The sequence below is a fragment of the Augochlora pura genome, chromosome 2 (genome assembly GCF_028453695.1).
Source record: "Augochlora pura isolate Apur16 chromosome 2, APUR_v2.2.1, whole genome shotgun sequence".
Lineage (NCBI taxonomy): Eukaryota > Metazoa > Arthropoda > Insecta > Hymenoptera > Halictidae > Augochlora > Augochlora pura.
Window position 1 is genome coordinate 15,238,166 of NC_135773.1, and position 5,687 is coordinate 15,243,852.

General features: G+C 47.7%; 1 long non-coding RNA gene across 1 annotated transcript in view; it reads right to left on the reverse strand.

Annotated features, from left to right (window-relative positions):
• Positions 1-6: 6 nt before the first annotated feature.
• LOC144475258 (uncharacterized) overlaps positions 7-5,687 on the reverse strand; it is a 9,136-nt gene continuing 3,455 nt past the window's right edge. Inside the window, exon 3 of the long non-coding RNA XR_013494841.1 lies at positions 7-4,078. This is a non-coding gene — a long non-coding RNA (uncharacterized LOC144475258). The remainder of the gene's footprint in view (positions 4,079-5,687) is intronic.

Below are 5,687 nucleotides of genomic sequence, written 5' to 3' on the forward strand. Positions count from 1 at the left end.
CGTCACTGATTCATACCCGCTACCCCGAATTGATGATCTACTTCACGATACCAAGAAAACTGAAAACATGAGCGCACTGGACCTACAATCAGGTTACTGGCAGATCGCTGTGAAGAAAGAAGACCAAGACAAAACTGCTTTCGTGACACCGTTCGGCATATTCCGATTTAAGAGAATGCCTCTCGGGCTGAAGAATGCGCCAGCCACCTTCCAACGTCTAATGAATCGAGTAAAGGCTGGATTGGGAGATCGTAACATTCTTATCTATCTTGACGATATATTAATACTCTCTCCTGATTTTCAAACACACTTGAAAGATCTGGAGGCAGTATTCAACCGACTCCGCAAATTCAGACTTCGAATGAGCCGGCAGAAATGCCGTTTCGGATGCTCAAGAATCAAATATCTTGGACATCTCGTTACAGCCGAAGGTATACATCCTGATCCTGATAAGGTTAAAGCTATCCAAGACATGGTGACGCCTAGAAACTTGAAGCAGCTGATATCATTCCTTCAGACTTGTTCATGGTATAGGCGATTTGTACCGAAGTTTACTGAATTTGCTCAACCATTGACACGCCTGACAAAGAAAAAAGCAACGTGGGAATGGACATCGGGACAACAACAAGCGTACAATCGCCTGAAGGAAGCTTTAACCACTTCACGAATATTACAGTGTACTGATGGAAGTCAACCCTTTATCATACATACGTACCGATGCCAGGCTATGCTATAGGAGCAGTTCTTCTTCAAAGAGAGAAAGATAAAGAGCATCCCATCGAGTACGCGAGCAGACTACTGTCAACAGCAGAGCGAAATTATTCGACTACAGAGAGAGAAGCTCTCGCGGTAGTATGAGCCATCGACAAGTTTCGATGTTACATCGAAGGAGCTCATATCACCATTGCCACGGATCATCAACCGTTAAAATGGCTAATGTCTCTACGATCACCCAGTGGACGATTAGCTCGATGGGCTTTACTATTACAACCGTACTGTCCCAACATTCAATACATCCCTGAACGCTGTAACGTCGTTGCCGATATGCTGTCAAGACTTCCGAGCGAGCCGTGGAACAAGGAGAAGAGAACAGACATCGCGGAGGTATCCATTGACGTACCTAGCCGGGGACCTGTCGTAACACGAGAAGAGCATTTGAAGGACGAAGAACTGAAGACAATTATTCAAGCTCTGGAGTCCACTACGCAGGACGATGAAATGATGAAATGGACCACGAGGGGATACCTGATCAACAATGGTGTACTGTACCGTTACGCACCAAATGTTGATGTGGAGGAAGCTCAATTGGTCGTTCCAGCACACGAGAGGAAGGACATACTTCACAGATACCATGATGATGCCACTGCCGACCACTATGGAGCACAGCATACTCTGCATCGGATAATCAACCGTTACTTCTGGCCAAGGATGAGCCGTGAGATTGCTGACTACGTTCGAACCTGCGTTGATTGCCAGAGGTACATGGCAAACAACTTGAAACCAGCAGGATTATTGCAAACACCCGTTATGCAATGAAGATTCGAGGTTCTCGCCATCGATCTCTTTGGACCACTGCCTGCTACTAAGAAAGAAAACCACTGGATTTTCATCGTGGAGGATGTTGCACCCCGATGGATTGAACTGTTTCCACTACAACAGGCCACAGTAGAAGCCTGCGCAGAAGTTCTCATCTATGAAGTAATGTTGCGATATGGAATGCCAAGACGAATCATCAGCGACAACGGTGCGCAGTTTGTCAGTGGAATCATGCAGCAAGTATGCCATTGCTTCGGAATCCAGCAAGCATTCACGCCCGTCTACCACCCCGAGGCCAACCCTGTGGAACGAAAAAACCGTGACCTGAAGGCTCAACTAGGGATCTATGTCGGCACAGATCACACCAGTTGGGACGAGAGACTACTTACCATCAGATTCGCAATGAATTCGGTCCAGTGTGGAACCACTGGATACACAGCAGCATATCTGACATTTGGTAGAGAATTAAGGACCCCTGACGATGTCAACCGAGATCTGAGGACCGTGATTCAAGCAGAAAACTTCTTCCCTGAGATTACGCCAAAGTTATTGACACTTGCCGATACGATGCAAGTTGCACAGCAAAATCAGGAGCAACACCAAGAAGAAAGAAAACAGTATGCGGATCAGCACCGTCGACCAAATCCTACTTACGAAAAAGGAGACCTGGTGTGGGTAACCACACATACTCTCAGCAGACGAGACCGGCAATTCACATCGAAACTGGCACCCAAGAGAGATGGACCCTATGCAGTCAAACGTCGTGTGGGACCCAGCAGCTACGAGATCGAGACTCGTGATGCCAAGCCTGTCATCATTGGACTGTACCATGCATCAGTCCTGAGACCATACATTGGTGCACACGCGGAACCACCAGAACCAGTGGTACCTATCAAAAGGTGAGGACGACCCCGTAAGCAGACGGAGAACCAGCCACCATCGAGACAGCCCGAGGACCACCCTGGGAAACGACCCCGACAACGCTAAGACGAGATCCTGGACTACTCGTCGGGGCGACTTCGTGTCCAGGGGGGGAGATTGTAACGAGGCGAAAGGAGAAGAAGACAAAAAACTATCATCATTGAGGTTATTTCTGGACCGATCGATAATTCCGTTGACCACGATCGAACTTTCCAGAAGCATCGAGACGCGGCAAAATCCTCAGTTACCAAATTGTTATTAACGGTTCATGGCTAGCAACGAGGTAGTATATATAGAGGGATCTTGCTCAGATTCGGCGCTACACCTGTGAGAGAGGACGGTAAGCCGCTCACAGGGTAGTCAGGGAGAGAACGGCGAGGAAGGCCGGTCGCCCGCTGTAGGGAACTGCATAGGTTCTTCGGTGACCATGACGGTGGAGAGGACGGCGAGGAAGGCCAGCCGCCATCCGTACATAGGGATACGATAGCCTTGCAGGGTAGTCAGGGAGAGGACGGCCATGAAGGCCGGCCGCCCGCTGTAGAGATCTGTAGAGGTTCTTCGCCGCCAGTTTTTGCCGCTTAGCCGCCATCTTGGCCAACTTCCGCCGCTAGTTTTTGCCGCTCAGCCGCCATCTTGCCTGTGTAGCCGCCATCTTCCCTGTGTAGCCGCCATCTTGTCTGTGTAGCCGCCATCTTGGAGTAACTGTCCATCTGGCCTGCCGTTCAAACGTCATCCCGGTACATCAGACGCAGCAGCGCACGTGCGCGAAGCAAAGTAAGCGCGAGACGTCTATGTCCGATCGCGCGATCGTTGAAATTGTAATTGTCTCGCACTCGAACTTCATTGTTCGTTTACCTCGCCGTCGAGTTGTGTGACGCGATAGATAGATGTAACGCCCCTCGCGCCGTCCAGCGTAGTTGCGAACGCGTTCGCGTGTGCCGGATAGATTACGGAAAAGTTGTTCTAAGTCGCGTCGCGCGTGCGCAGTGCCCGTCGCACGATGCCGGACCCAGCTCCGAAATCAAGTCCGCAGGACGTTATAAAAACGTTTCTAGAAAAACATATTGACTCCTATCGAGTCCCCAAAATTCCCGCATTCTTCCGTGACGATCCGGCGTTATGGTTTCTACAAGTAGAGTCTTCTTTGTCCGCGTCTCGCATCACTACTCAGAAGACAATGGCCGACATTGTTGTATCGGCATTGACTTTTGACGAGATCGCATCTATCCGTGATATATTGTCCGCGACACCACAGCCCCAAGATTTGTACGATCGCATCAGAGCGCGAATTATCACGAGCTATTCCACGTCGGCCAAGGCTCGTTTACACCGACTCTTAAAAGGCGAAGTGATAACGGATGGAAAACCATCCCAAACCCTAAATCGGTTACGCAACCTAAATGACGGATCGTGTAGCGATGACGTAATTCGCGCGATCTTCATGGCGCAGCTTCCGACTCGGATACGTGCCGTGTTGGCGATGTCGCGAGTCAGCGATCTTCAGGAGTTTGCTGAACTTGCCGATAAAGTCGTCGAAGCGTCGGGTACTAGCTCGACCGCTGTCTCCGCAGTATCGTCCCGCGACACGTCGACTCGTGACCTCGAGAACAAGGTAGCCCGCCTGGAAAAACAGGTAGCAGAATTGACTGTCTTGACTAGACGTCGCTCGCGAAGCTCTCGCCGTAGAACCCCGTCTCGCGACAAAACTCGCACCGTTGCGGAACCGCGTGACAAAACTATATGTTGGCTGCATCGAAAATTCGGGAAAGACGCACGGCATTGTGTTAAACCGTGCTCGTACCCCGCGGAAAACTGAAATGCACCAGCCGCGCGGAGGCGAGCGAGTTCTTGGGTTTGTAACCGGGTTCAATTTCACACGTGGAAATATGCGTAAATTTTCTATTAACCGACACGCCCGGTTACTGTCCGCGTCGGCTATTTACGTAAAGTTCGTGTCGCTGGACGTAAGGATCTGCCTGAGGGCTAATTAACAAATTTTAATTGATCGAAATTTGGTTTATTCAAGTCTTAAATTTGGTAAGAGCGAGGAATGCCGATTCCTCGGCTAAATACGGGTCGTCCGCGGGAGCACGGTGTTTACAAACTTTTGCTCGGAAACGAAGGCAAGGTCGATTTTACAATATAGCGCGGTGTTTCCGCGACACGACACAAATATGCTCACGAATGGTTCGGTATTAATCAATGAGATGAAATGACATGAAATAATTGACTGCCACGTGGATGCGAGAATTCTTTTGTAATCAACGCACGTACAGTGCCGCGACGCGATTTTGCGTTCACGACTCCCCGGTTTTGCAGCGCTTGCAACTTAGGAAACGGACAGGTCGGTTTGCCTCGTCTCGTCTGGTCGGTTTGACCCACTAATTACAACGTTTTTCGCACGGCTTAAGATTACTAGATTCGATTTCTCACACTTCCAAACGCACAGTGCCGAATTCTCTTCTCGCATCGACCTCCTTCGATCGCTATCGAGTGGGGATCGACGCGTACGCATCTTCGGCGCTGGAGAAGGGAGATCACGCGTTGTCACACACACACATACACACACTTCACGACGGCGCACAGTGGTCCGGATTGGCGCAAGGTGTGTCGTGGCCCTATAACTCGTCATTCGTAAGAGGTATAAACGCGAAATTTAAATTGATCAATGAAATAATGACAGATTATGCATTAATTAAGAAGAAATACATTAATTTTATTACTGTTGTTATTATTATTATTATTGTTATTGTTATTAATATTCTAATTATAATTACAACTATTAGTATTATATTTCTTATTATTTAATTATTAAATATAACGCCTCTGGATGTAATTCCTTATTTTTTTAGTACACGATTTGATTCGACTGGTGGACATGTACGGTTCTGATGTCAAAAGGAGACGATATAGTATATCTCAATTTGTTTCTATCCTAGAATTTTTTCAGGTGTTTCGTGTTCTAATTTATTTAAAATCTTTATGTCGTGCTTCAAGAGTTTCCTCAGAAAGTTGTCCTATTGGTAATAATGCATATTGAATAATGTCAGCTCCGTGAATTAATAATTTACGTACGGAAGGTGGCATGTATTACCACCCATAAGTTTGTACATAATATTTTGCTGTATTTTGTGTATATTCTTCAGATTTGTATACAGGGTGTTTCTAAATTATTGTAACTCTGGGAAATGGGGGGTAGCTGAGGCTATTTCAAGTAACTTTTTCGTTTG